Consider the following 13,666-nt stretch of genomic DNA (forward strand, 5'->3'; position numbering starts at 1 on the left):
AAAAACTTGATATTTTGAGCACTCAATTGAAAATGTACACATAACGTATCAATCGTACTTACAGGTTGTGGTTCGGAGAGCTTGTTAGTCCAAATTAAGAAGCCAACGAAGATAAAAGCCAAGATTAGAGCAGTCCTTGGTAAAATGACATGCACACAACAAAAGGTTCGAACTGTATTTCTGTGGTATCCTTGAACACAGCGTCTTCTCAACATGATGTAAACGCACTAACTAGCGGAAGTGTTTGTGGGCAGGTCAGACTCTGTTCGTATTTTGCAGGCAGGCGGGGATTATGCAAATGTGTTACCCAGTGACGTATACAGGCAAAAGATTCGAAAATATGACGACTCGTTAAGGCGATTCAGAATCGACTCTCTCTTTTGAGAGAAAATATCTTTATTTATCATGCACTTTTTTGATTAACAACTTTGCAGATTGTATTCATTTAAGGATAGCTACGTTATAAACTGCAAAAGAGATATTTTTCAAAAACCCATATGACCTGCTCTTTAAAGCACATGCAAATAATGTACTTTTGTGATTGAGAAAGTGCAGTGCCCCGTGAGTGTAACTCTACCGCAGAGTTAACATTTGATGTGAATGTATGTCGCTGTACGTACAGTAGAGGTCGACCGATAGTGGATTTTACCGATACCGATATTTAGGTTGGACCACACTGAACGATACCGATTAATCAACCGATAGTTTTAAAATGGATACTGTATGAAAACTAAAATAAAAAAAAACAGTACTGAAGCATTCTTTGTAAATGAATAAAAATAGTAATAGGGATTAACGATTAACCGTGAGCCGGTCGAAAATCGATTCAAATATGTGACGTTTCAAATCGGTTGAGATGCCAAACAAATCGCGATACAATTGGAGTAGGAGTTTATATGACTGTATCTCTGAGGGGAACTGACTATCTTTAGAAAAGTGTACATGGTATTTTCTTTTCATCTTACCTCTGAACAATGCATATTAAAGTAGTGTTCATAAGCGCAGCTCTGCTTTGTTTACAGCGGTAACCCAGGAAACACTGTATGAAATGAACACTTGTATGAAAGATGGGTTCAAGTGGTACTTAAATAAATTTTTTAAATACATTTTTAGCACATTTTAGTTCATATTAATGGTGTCTCAAAATAGCACAGTTGAGTACACTTAGATGTTCTTAAGATTATCTTAAGAAGTACTAAAGAAGAATTTTTAGTATATTAAGTACAAAATTAGTGTGCGAAAATAGAACACTTTAAGTACATTATGGAAGTGTACTTTTTTTTTCACCAGGGATTGCACACCCCTAAGGTGAATTCAGGCCATGTCCACACGTACACTGGTATTTTTATAAATGGAGTTTTTCCTTCCGTTTTTAAAAAAATCTCCATCCACATGAAAACGCAAACGCATGCTATGAGGCACTGTCAAGGGCATGCCTAACCAACAGGAGGCGATCTAATCTCAACCGTAAAGCCATGTTGGTCAATCAGAAGCCTGAAAAAGTTTCCAGTAGGCGGAGATAACAACGCAGGCTCAGACGTCACAAGCCAAAAACTGTCTGCACGATAACACTGCAACCGGAGTTTTTGAAAATCTTCACCCTGGCAGGCGTTTTCAAAAATGTTCGGTTTCAGTGAACTGGTGCTGCGTTTGTGTGTGGACGAACGGCCTAACCGCACAGAAAAAGCTGCGGTTTTAAAAATTACCGCGTTCGTGTGGACAGGGTCTCAGACAGAGGGAAGAATACTTCACATTGAAACAGGAAATGAGCAAGAAAAAGACAATAGCAGCCAGAGCGGGCGGTATCTCGGTTCTTTAGATGGCCATGCAACATTCACAATGACATGAAAGAAAAAGAGCAACAATGATATTTTTTTTATATGAGTTTACTTCAGTACATCAAACAGCTCTGGGAAACGGGGAAGAGAAGTCTGGGTAACTGGAAAATGGAAATATTCCACAAATCTCCATTTATGCTATTAATATTCACTCTCAACAACAGTGTTAAACATGCAATGCTATCTTTCTTCATTTAGAAAAGGCTATATTCTGCACTTTTAAGAATGCGATTAATAACACTAATACCAGACAAATGCAAGTTTAGTGTAATTGTACAATAGGATGCACACTTAATAAAAAAGAAGAAGAAAAAACAGGGGAAAAAACATAAAAATTAAATAAGAATGAAATTAAATAAAATTATAAAATCAAATAAAATGTAAATGAAATTTTAAATAGAATTTTAAATACAATTGTAAATAAAATAAAATTAAATTGTAAATAAAATAAAATAAAAGTAATATTTTTGCTCTGGAAAGCAGTACGTACTTGTTTGACCTGGATCTGTAAGCACTTGAACTCAACCCAACCTTCTGTGGAAAGTCAAAGTTTCCCTTCCCATCTGACAGGAATGATCACAGGTCTAAACAGAGCACAGACAACTCAGAAACAGATGGTTTTCAACACCCCGAGTTAAGTGACTCACTCGCCTCTTCAGGGCAGAAAATGAAGTCATGCTGACGCTGGTGAGTTTAGATTTGACTCAGGCAGAGTAACACAGCCTCCCCTGCACTAACATCCCTCTACTTATCTCCATACGAGAACAGAGACTCTGTGAGTCAACTACAAACATGTTAATTAGGCTCCGCTGTTGTTCCAGAGGACAGACAGGACATATTTTAGGTTTAAGGCACCTGAGGGGCCGCTATTTTTGGTTATCTTTTGAAGACAATAAATAGCATTGACAGTAAAAATTTTGGACCGTATCTCCCATAAAAAAAAAAAAAAAGAAGAAGATTTGAAACCAGACTTTTTAAAACTTTTTTTTTCTTATTTCTTATTCTTTAATTGTCATCTGAACTTAAGCAGGTAACATATAGGGTTGGGTACCGAAACCCGGTACCTATGTAACCGGTATGTAGTAGAACCGAATCCGAGGTGCCAATTTCGGTGCCATGCCTGAGCGATCGATTTAAATATTTGTCCTCTGGTTCTCCGAAACGGACGTAAGAAGCATCATCACTGGCACCTCACATGAAAAATAATTTCCCGACTGAGAAAATGCAAGTGAACTCAAGTCGGAAAGCTCTAATAATACAAATCCAACACATCTTTGTAGTAACGAGAGTGTCCATGTTGTTTTCACATTCTGACACACAAGCACAACTCGGGAAATGAGAGCATCCGAGGAGCGCGTGAATGCAGTAATTACACTTGCTCTGATGGCAGCAGGTAGCCTTCCGTTAACTAAGCTAAACATGCTTAAATTAAAATGCCTAAAGCTAAACTTCCCTTGTATTCACATTTCTAAACCTGTTGTCCAACAAAACAGAACATTATAACCTTTTTACTCCACAACACCAGTCAAATGCTTCCTTTTGTGATCTGATGAGGCTTCTTGTCACTAAAGGGAGCACATCTTACAAGATCAGATATTTGTCAACTTTTAAACTGCTGCCATGGGTTGATTTTCCCAAGTGGGTTAAAGGTTTTTGCTACGCATACTGTTAGGTGAAGCCCCACCCACAAACCCCGCCCCCTACTGTCCTTTTTTTTTTTGAAAACTAAAATATGGTCACCCCTAGGGCTGCACGATAAACCGCATGCGATATTTAACGCGCATCTTACCCCATTATAAATATACTTTATACTTATATACTTAATTATTATGAAAATACCAGAGATGGCTTAAATAACGCAGATAAACTATATTGTCAAAGTCAAGTGTTTATTGTCTTTGTTTTATCATTCAAAACGTTTATATGTTCTGTTTACTCAGTTACAGCAATAGCAATGCCTTTGTCCATATTACCAAAGTGGCCAATCCATAATTTTTGGGGGAATTTTTCTTTCTTTATTTTTTAATAAGTATCGGTTCAGGCACCGTTTAGACACCGGAACTGTTTTAAAAGTATCGATTTGGCACCGGTATCGAAAAAAAAAAAACGATACCCAACCCTAGAAACATATCTAAAAAAATGTTTTGTTTGATAACTTAATAGCTTGTCTGATTTAAACATCAGTAGCACAAACTTCAATATAGTTCCGTTTTATTAATTTATTCATCTCTGGATTCACTTTAAAGCAGACTTTCACATTTTATCATTTAACAAATTAAATCTGTGTGATACTGTGGAAATATATAAGCATTGAACTTACATCCTACTAAATATGTACAGTATTAGTAATACTTTTCAGTAATAATGTTTGATTTATAGGAACCTGGTCATATGAATGACCTGAAAAGTGTGAGAAAAATCAGATACTCTTCCCTAAACAAAGTTGAGACTTGTTTTCACTGCCAATTTACAGTTGCACCTGAGGCTGTGGAAACTAAATCAACCTGACAAGACAGCATTCATTCACTCCAACATACACACACTCTAGAAAAACAGAGCACTTCTTCCTTCCTTCACTCAAAGAACACTGGAACTCAATCCATACGGCCTCAACCTACATTAATGCTTCACGATCATTATCAGCAGAACTTCAGGCCTTCAAACGGATCAGCTACAGAGATGTAGGTTATTTTTATCTGACTGAAGTCAAATATTAACTTACCCTGTAGAAAGTCTCCTGGCAATCTCTAACTTAAGCACAACAGATACAGCCCCTTATTTCAGAGCAAAAAAGGTATATGTCTCAATATTTTTCAGGATACTGACAATATATCACATGGAACTGGTGAAAATGCAAATAAAATTTTATTTGGATGACTTTATACTTTTTGATGATGGATACATAAATAGGCCTATATTCAGTAAATCATACAGCTCCACCTAAAATCTGCTTTCAATGATGGAAGGTAGGGCTGCACGATAAATCGAAATGGAATTGAGATTGCGATTCGACAGAAGCTGCGATTGTCATGCGTATCTTTCAGTGAAGCACGGTTCTGTGATCAGCAGTAAATCTCCATCCAAAGGCCAGAGGGCGCTCTCGCGCTGAAACTCCAAATACGCCTTGCAGAAGAAACCCAGAAAGTGCCTATCGCTGCAGCTGAATAAACTGCTTTCATTGATTCAACGTGACTAATAAACACACGACTACGGCAATATACAGTTTATCAGAGTTCTTATTATTATGATTTTCATTAAAATAAAGTATATTTATAATGCAATGCCTTTATCACTGCTTAAATACTATGAAATATGTTGCGTGCCTTATTCTGTGTAAGAAGCCACATCATCTCACAGAAGGATTTATTTCAAACACTCGACTGACGTTATGAAGTGAGTTTGGAGTAAAAATATGTTATTAAATGTGGTATTTTCACATGCTTTCAGATGGAGCAGCATTTACTTCACAGAGCCGTAGTTCACCGAGAAGCTATGCAAACAGCTGTCATTATCGCAAACGATTTCTTCAATTTCAGAATCGCGCAATAAAATCGTCTGCGATTTTTTTGCGTAACTTGTCAGTGAACTACGGCTATGTGTAGTAAATTCTGCTTCATCTGAAAGCACGTGATGATGATTTCCTGCGGATTACAGAACCGGCTTTACTAACAAAATGCGCATGACAATCGCATTCGATTAATCGTGCAGCCCAAATGGAAGGTTTAGCAAGAGTGCCATAAATGTAAGAATTCCCACACATTCTTCTTCGAAATTCCATGAGTCTGAAGTGTAAATGAGCGAATGTGAGGCTGGTAAACACATCACAGGTGATCAGCTATGACAGCATTCAGATAAGACTATGGGGACTTACTAGCAGGTCAAGAGCAGAGGATAAACTGCGCAAACGGGAAGGCATTGAGATACTCAAAAGAAGAGTAACTAATATCTGTGAATCTGAAATGAAGAATGAGGTTGCACATGATGCACTGTAAATGTTTTACATCTTGGCTGCGTGTCAAACATGACGTGAGGTTTCCTTGAAAAGCCCTCTAACGCAAAAATCATGGACATCTAAGCGCTTGTATTGAGTAAATTATAATAGATCTTAATAAATAATAAGCATGTCAAAAAAATTAATAAATTGCTAGAATACAGATTCACTTCCCAACTTCAAATCTGTGCTTGCAGATTGCAGAAAAAAAATAACTTTGCTCTTAAGATTATGTAATTCAATTCTGGCAGAGACTGAATAAGAAAATGGGAAAAGAATAAGCAAATATATTTTATTTTTCCAGTATTAGATGAACATGATGGTGGAAACTATATCAGTCAATATGCTTCAAGAATTATGTTGGCTGAGAGATCCCCAAATTGGTCAGAGCTCTATTCAGATCATCACCAATCAATGTGCCAAACGTCATAACTTTCCTCCAAACCGCTCTACAGGATGCCATAGACATCAACGGCAGAGGAAACAGAATAATACAAGAATGCCTACAAAAACAATAGAGGTTAGACATCATATTTGGCCCTTAACGATGATGGAACAGTAAACTACAGTGGTGGAAATGGGAAGGACATCAACACAGTGGCAACAAGGGAAAAAGTCTCCGTCTCTGAGCCATCATGGCAGTGCTCTACATTTCACAACCTGGTACAGTTTATTCTGCACATTCCCACACAGCGAGCTCACCGCACCGACAGCTCAACCAAAACACACACAGTGCTGCGGTTCAATATAAAACTCTGTGACCTTGTTTGAGACCTAACTGGTTCAAAGGAGTCTGTAATTCTAAGAGTAATAGACCCTTGACTACACTTTTGGAAAGTCTGGTCCACAATGCTGTGAGTCCAGAACTGCCCAATTATACTGGATGAAGCTGTCTAACTACACGTGAAATGACCAACAAGTGGTTTAGCTGAAATTTACTAGTTATCTGATGAAGAGCCTGCATGCTCGAAACGTCACACGCTATGTGAAAGTTTTTTAAACAATTTTTTGATACTTTTGTAGCTTTGGTGTTGCCGACTTTATATTTAATTTTTTCTACTTTTTAGTCGAGCACCCATTTGAGGTTGATGTGTGTGCTTTTGTTTCCATTTTTAGCTGAAATTAACACTATAATAACTAGGGGTGTAATGATACATCAGTGTGGATTGATGCATCCATCAAATGACTAAAATCAATATACATATTTATAGATGTACAAGAAGACTTGTTTGACTGTTCGAAAGATAAAAAGATCACTGAGCTGTCATCAAATATGTTCTAACAACTTTTACAATTATTCAAATATTTTTTATATTTATTGTTCTGTATAAATGTATTTTTTTCAACAACTGCACTACTTCATTTTGTTGTGCATGTCCTAGATTTTCACATTTTAGAGAGCACAGATAACTAAAAGACTTCTTGACTGTTACTGCTTTCAAATCAATGCACAAGCCAATGATAAACTGTCATAAGACGATTGATGACCTCATGTGACTTGATTTTTTTTTCATTATTTATTTTTCTATATTATTTAATAAACTGAAAAGTTTTCTTGTGGATGACCCAGTTAGGATAGAGGACTGTAATTTTCAGAAAGTTCAGTTAAATGTTTGCATTATATGTATGCATTTGTGGGTTAATAAAAATGTAACTGGATGTGTATAACAGGCACACAACATTGTAATATTGATATATCAATCACAGGACCTTGAATCTTTTAAAATCGTATATTTTTTAAGACTTCTTAAAATATCAGCAAATATTGTATCGCTGGATAAGAGAATCAATGTCAGATCATATAGCGAAACGTTACACTCCTAACAATAACAGACCAACATGATTTTAAAAGAAAGTTCAAATAAAGTCATAGAAGTCTTAACACACCAGAAAAATTTAAAAAATAAATATTGCTCTTGATCATAATTTCTAACCAGACATATCAAAAAAAAAAAAAAAAGCAGAATAATATAGTTCTGGTTGTGGATGTGAAGTTTACTTGCTTTAAACTTACCAGTAACTCATAATCAGAAAGATATCGTCATTAGCATCGTTTAGATCCACATTCAAGATAAACATAAACTGTGCTCGGAAATACACCGCATTAAAGCATTTCAACCTCCCACAAAGCACTAGAATTAGTTTATTATTTCCAGACTGACAGCATTGGAGTGCCCCGCTGAAGCAGACACACAACACAGCTTTTGTTTTGGACGTAACACAGCCCTCTCCCTGGCCACTAGCACAATGTTATTAAATGAGCATTTCTCTGCAGGTCACCAGAGTCACCCCAGCACCATAAAAATGTCCCATCATGATCTACAGCCCCGACAACCAGTCGCTGATGCAGATGGAGCCAGTGAAGGCAATTAAGAGATCTCTCTTTCATTCCAGTCGGCACCGCAGCACCATTAGCCCAGCGTGACAGAAAACTTCATTTTCCGACATTTGTTTCAAGATTCAAAGTGCATTTGTGCCTGGCAGCTTTACTTGACACTTTATTTACTTTACTTAAAGGCAATCAGAGATAGAAGGATGACTTTTGAACCTAAATCCCTACAGGTGTGTCATATTGTGAGTCACACAAACTCATTCATGTATTTCCAAATCACTCCAGCAGCGGATCCTCTAGAGAGGACATGGATATTTCAGCAAAGCAGATGTGAAACATAATGGACTTATTGTGAAGACACAGGATCAAGACACTCAGGACTAGAGGACTTTTCATGCCCCTCTGTATCTACTACATGTGTTTTGTTTACATACAATACCAGCACCTGTAATTTGCCAGCTGGCTATGAACCATGAGACTTTTTGACTTTCCATGACTTTTACAGTCATTTGTGATTACTAGATGAGAATCACTTTACAGAGACTGCATTAAAAAAAGAGACAAGAGCTGAGCATAGTTAGACTCATTAAAGAAATTCCCATTACTTTTTTAATATTTTATAAGTTTCAAATCACAATTTTAAAACGTCCTGGTTTTCTATGACCGTGGGAAGTCTGTACAGTCAATCCATGGTAAGCTTTCCTAAGGGTAGGAAAAGGAGTGTCCTCTGTCAACAGCACATAACCAACCCACATGACTCAGCTCCACAGAGGAGAACAGGGCATTAAAACTCCATCTAAACACTGATGATGAGGGATTTCTACCTCTCTATGATCCTAGTTAAAGCCGCCATGAGTGGTGGGACATTTTAAAAATGTGAAAATATTACTATTACTAATCATGCAAATAAAAATCACACAATGCAACAAACTGTAACAGACCTAAAAAACAAATAGGTGTCATATTAATTATATAAAAAAAGTGTTTTCTTTTCTTTTAGGCCAAAATGTGACCTGAACATCAGATTCAGCTGTAACCATCTTTGAGTACCCTAAAAAGCACTCTGTAAATAAAATGTACTTAAAAATAATATGCTACAAGTCAAACATTTGACACACCTACTTACATTTTTTTTAGAACAATATGACAATTTAGAACAATAAAAAAGTGACCAAAACTATGAAATAACACAAATAGAAGCACTTTCTTTATGCATTTCCTCCATTACCTGGTCTATACAATGTCATACTAGCTAGTTTTCATGTTTTCATATATATATATATATATATATATTTTTTTTCACTTTTAGATTACTTCTAATCTAACTTGTTTATCATATTGATTTAAATAGGACAATTTTGTATCATATTGATATAAAAATGCAAAGAAAAACTGTTATTTACAACACGAAGTGCATTAAAAAAAACATTATACTGAATTATAAAGGTTTCCCAAACTGGGGTCCATAAAGGAACAGCAGGGGCTTCGTGAGTTTAACGAAAAGCTAACAACTACTTAAATCACAAAAATGTCAAATTAAAATAAATCATTTTAAAATAACATCAAACAAAATAAAACACTTACTAAAAAAATATTGTATTTGTTTACCTGCATGTCATGTGCCCATAACCAACATCAGAGAACCGTGAGCATGCAAATGTGATACTGAATCTTTAAAATATTTATTTTTAAATCTCAGGGGTACTTCAATTAGGTGAAAGAGGTTCAGAAGATGACAAAAAAGTTTGGGAATGCCTGCATTACATGTGAATAAGAAATCACAAAAGTCTTCCAAAGACATAATAATACATGGTTAAATAACCCACTGACCGATAATTCAAATAAAATATTAACGTGTTCATCAGTAGCTGATGCAATGTTGAAATACTGAGAAAACACTTCTTAAAACTCAAATGATTTTTGTAAATCCAGTGGTCAAATTCTATGTGGCATCTCAATTTGCATCTGTGTAATTATAGCCACCTGACTAATAACTGGTTTTTGTGTGAAACTGCTAGACTTTCTGAATGTTGGCTATTTTAGAAAGAAATATTTAAAATATGAAAAAGAGGAATTAGGGAGAATCAATCAATTATGAATAATTTGTTGCTATTGTGTGAATAATATGCAATGGTGTAATCAATAAAAAAGCAACTGTAGTCTGATTCCAAATATTTTTAAATGTAAATGAATCTAATTACAAGGAATCTGATTACGTAATCCAGATTACATGTAATCAGTTACTACCCAGCTAATCAGAAATTATTATTTGCTGTTTTGCAAATGAATGCATTACATTTATTTTTGTCTGCAAAACTAATTCCAAGTATGTTTTAGATCCAAGTATGTTATTGTAGATAAAAGTTTCTAAGAGAATGGAAACCAATCAATTCATTCAAGAGTCAGAAGGGAGTCTGAGAGCGGTGTATATAATCAAAACTCACATAAACTATGTGGGAAAAGCACATTATGAACTCATGGAGAGATTCAGCATAATAAATGTGATGATGCTTCCCACTACAATCCATATATCCCACCGATTCATATTACTAACATCCAGAATTCCCACTTCAGGAGGAGATGATCCCAGCAGGACAACTACACGTGCCACAGAGTTTCAGCCTACATTTAAAGAGTTCATAACCCACACCCACACACTACACACCGTGCTGGTATCCCGGGATAGAGAAGCGGACCAGCCTCGGCACATTCCCGTTTAATCTGAGAGAGCAGCGATACAAACAGCGCGCAACAAACTATCAAACTCCAGCCGAACGCGCGAGCCTTTGTAGCGGATGTGCGAACTCTTTGAACACTTCGTTAACATCCACCGGCGGGCACGGCGGGCACTGAAGATGTAAATGCAACATTACCTGATTTTTGTCATGAATTATCCGTCAGGGAAAAGTTTTGAGGACGCCGCTTCTCTCTCACAGACAGTGCGTGTCGGAAGCGCGCACGGCTCCTCCCTCCCTCCGCGCGCACGCACGACGTCTACGTCAAAGTATGTTTACTATCAAGGGGGCTTCTCATAGTAAGTGAGGTATCTTGATTTAGTGTTGAGGTGATGCTAGCACCGATTACAAAACTGGACCTCCACAGATTCTGAACAGGAAAACAATGTCACACTAGCTACCAGAGCTGGTTAGTAACTGATTACATGTAATCTGGATTACGTAATCAGATTCCTTGTAATTAGATTACTAATTACATTTTTAAATACTCCTAATCAGACTACAGTTGCTTTTTTATGGATTACATGATCACATATTATTTACACAATAGCAATAAATTATTCATAATTTATTGATTCTCCCTAATTCCTCTTTTTAATCTTTTAAAGGTGTCATATGATGCGATTTAAATGTTTCCTTTCTCTTTGGAGTGTTACAAGCTCTTGGTGCATAATATAGCATCATATGACCCCTATGTTGCTTTCTAAAATAGCCTACTGCTTGTACACATTCAGAAAGACACAGCATTTGACCACTGGATTTACAAAAATCATTTCAGGTTTAGGAAGTGTTTCAACATTGCATTAACTACTGATGAACACATTAATTTTTATTTGAATTATCACTCAGTAAGTTGTTTAACCATGTATTACTATAGCTTTGGGAGGCTTTTGTCTTTCAAACACATTTAAATGCACAAATTCCCAATTTTTTTTTCTTTTTTGTCATCTGAACCTAATATATTTACTTCAAGTACCCCTGAGATTTTAAAATAAATATTTTAATAATAAACTATCGTTTATTAAACATACGTTGGTTATGGTCACATGACATGCAGGTAAACAAATAAAATATTTTTTTAGTATATATTTTATTTTGATTGATTTATTAAAATGTTTTATTTTAATTTAACATTTTTATAATTTAATTAATTATTAGCTTTTTGTTAAACTCACGAACCCCCTACAGTTCCTTTTTGAACCCCAGTTTGGGAAACCTTTATAATGTAATGTAATGTTTAATGCACTTCAAGTTGTTAATAACAATGAATGGGACACACTCTGAAAAATGCTGGGTTAAATACAACCCAGTGCTGGGTAAAATAGGGACAAACCCAGCAATTGGGCTGTTTTGACCCAGCGGTTAAATGTTTAACCCAACATTCTGGGTAGTAACCCAACCGCTGGGTCAAAACAACCCAATTGCTGGGTTTGTCCCTATTTTACCCAGCACTGGGTTGTATTTAACCCAGCATTTTTTTGAGTGCATATTTTCTTAATCTTTGAGTTTTTATATCAATATGATACAAGATTATCCTATTTAAATCAATGTGATAAATGAGATAGGACAAAAGTAATCTAAAAGTAGTCTGATTGTATTATCTAAAATGTGTAATGTAATGGATTACAATTTTTGTCATGTAATTTGGAATCAGTAACGAATTACGATTTGTAAGTAATCTATCCAGCTCTGATAACTAGTTTTCTCACTTTTCACCGCAGTTAATAAATATTACATTTTCTGTACACAAACTCTGATTACAAAAAACCCACTTAAATTTTCCACAATTACTGAACAGAAAAAAAATATGTACACCATGCGGGCATTATAATAATACTGTCATGTTATATGGGGTAAGTTGTCACAATGAGAACTTGCCATTAAACAGACTATCACAAGCTATTTAGCACATATTAAACAGAAAAACAATATGAAGCACCAACATTTATGCATTTGTTTGGAGACCCCAGTGATTTATGTTTTAAAGTAACAACAGTCATTTCAAAGTCAACCTCTTATTTTCTCTTTATTTTTTCAAATTCTTTTCGCAGACCTAATCAAAACCCAGTAGGTTGATATTATTGAAGTTTTAATCATCACAAAGTAATCATGCACTTTTCAGAAACATGACTGGTATCTCTGAGACCTCGTAAATCTTATATTTACAGTTATCAACATTTTAATAATCAGTTCTCCTACTTTAAAGTTAAGGCAAGAGACTACAAGAATAGGGTAAAAAAAATATTTGAATAATTGAAAACACAAGTTAGATATTACAAGTTTTATGAAATGTTATATTTAAATATGTAAATTGTGCATAATCTAATTAAATATGCACTAATTTGCATAACAAAATCTGAGCATTGAATAACACCATGTTCAAAATTCTTGTTTTATTTTGTTGACCTATTAGAGTTATAGGTTTTTATTGTGTGTGTGTGTGTGTGTGTGTGTACCTGGTATTTATCACGTTATGGGGACCAAATGTCCCCACAAGGATAGTAATACCAGTAAATTTTGACCTTGTGGGAACATTTTTGAGGTCCCCATGAGGAAACAAGCTTATAAATCATACAGAATGAGTTTTTTTGAGAAAGTAAAAATGCACAAAGTTTCCTGTAAGGGGTAGGTTTAGGGGTAGGGTTGGTGTAGGGCAATAGCACATACAGTTTGTACAGTATAAAAACCATTATGCCTATGGGATGTCCCCATAAAACATGGAAACACAACATGTGTGTGTGTGTCTGTGAGTGTGTGTGTGTCTGTGTGA

General features: G+C 35.6%; 1 protein-coding gene across 2 annotated transcripts in view; it reads right to left on the reverse strand.

Annotated features, from left to right (window-relative positions):
• Positions 1-11,147, reverse strand: part of LOC107675129 (protein TANC1-like) — a 200,668-nt gene extending 189,521 nt beyond the window's left edge. For both annotated transcript variants that reach the window (XM_016469356.1, XM_016469354.1), the window contains exon 1: positions 11,035-11,147. The gene's annotated coding sequence lies outside the window, so the exon portion shown is untranslated. The remainder of the gene's footprint in view (positions 1-11,034) is intronic.
• Positions 11,148-13,666: the final 2,519 nt, after the last annotated feature.

The sequence above is a fragment of the Sinocyclocheilus anshuiensis genome, unplaced genomic scaffold (genome assembly GCF_001515605.1).
Source record: "Sinocyclocheilus anshuiensis isolate Anshui unplaced genomic scaffold, SAMN03320099.WGS_v1.1 scaffold1005, whole genome shotgun sequence".
NCBI classification, from domain to species: domain Eukaryota; kingdom Metazoa; phylum Chordata; class Actinopteri; order Cypriniformes; family Cyprinidae; genus Sinocyclocheilus; species Sinocyclocheilus anshuiensis.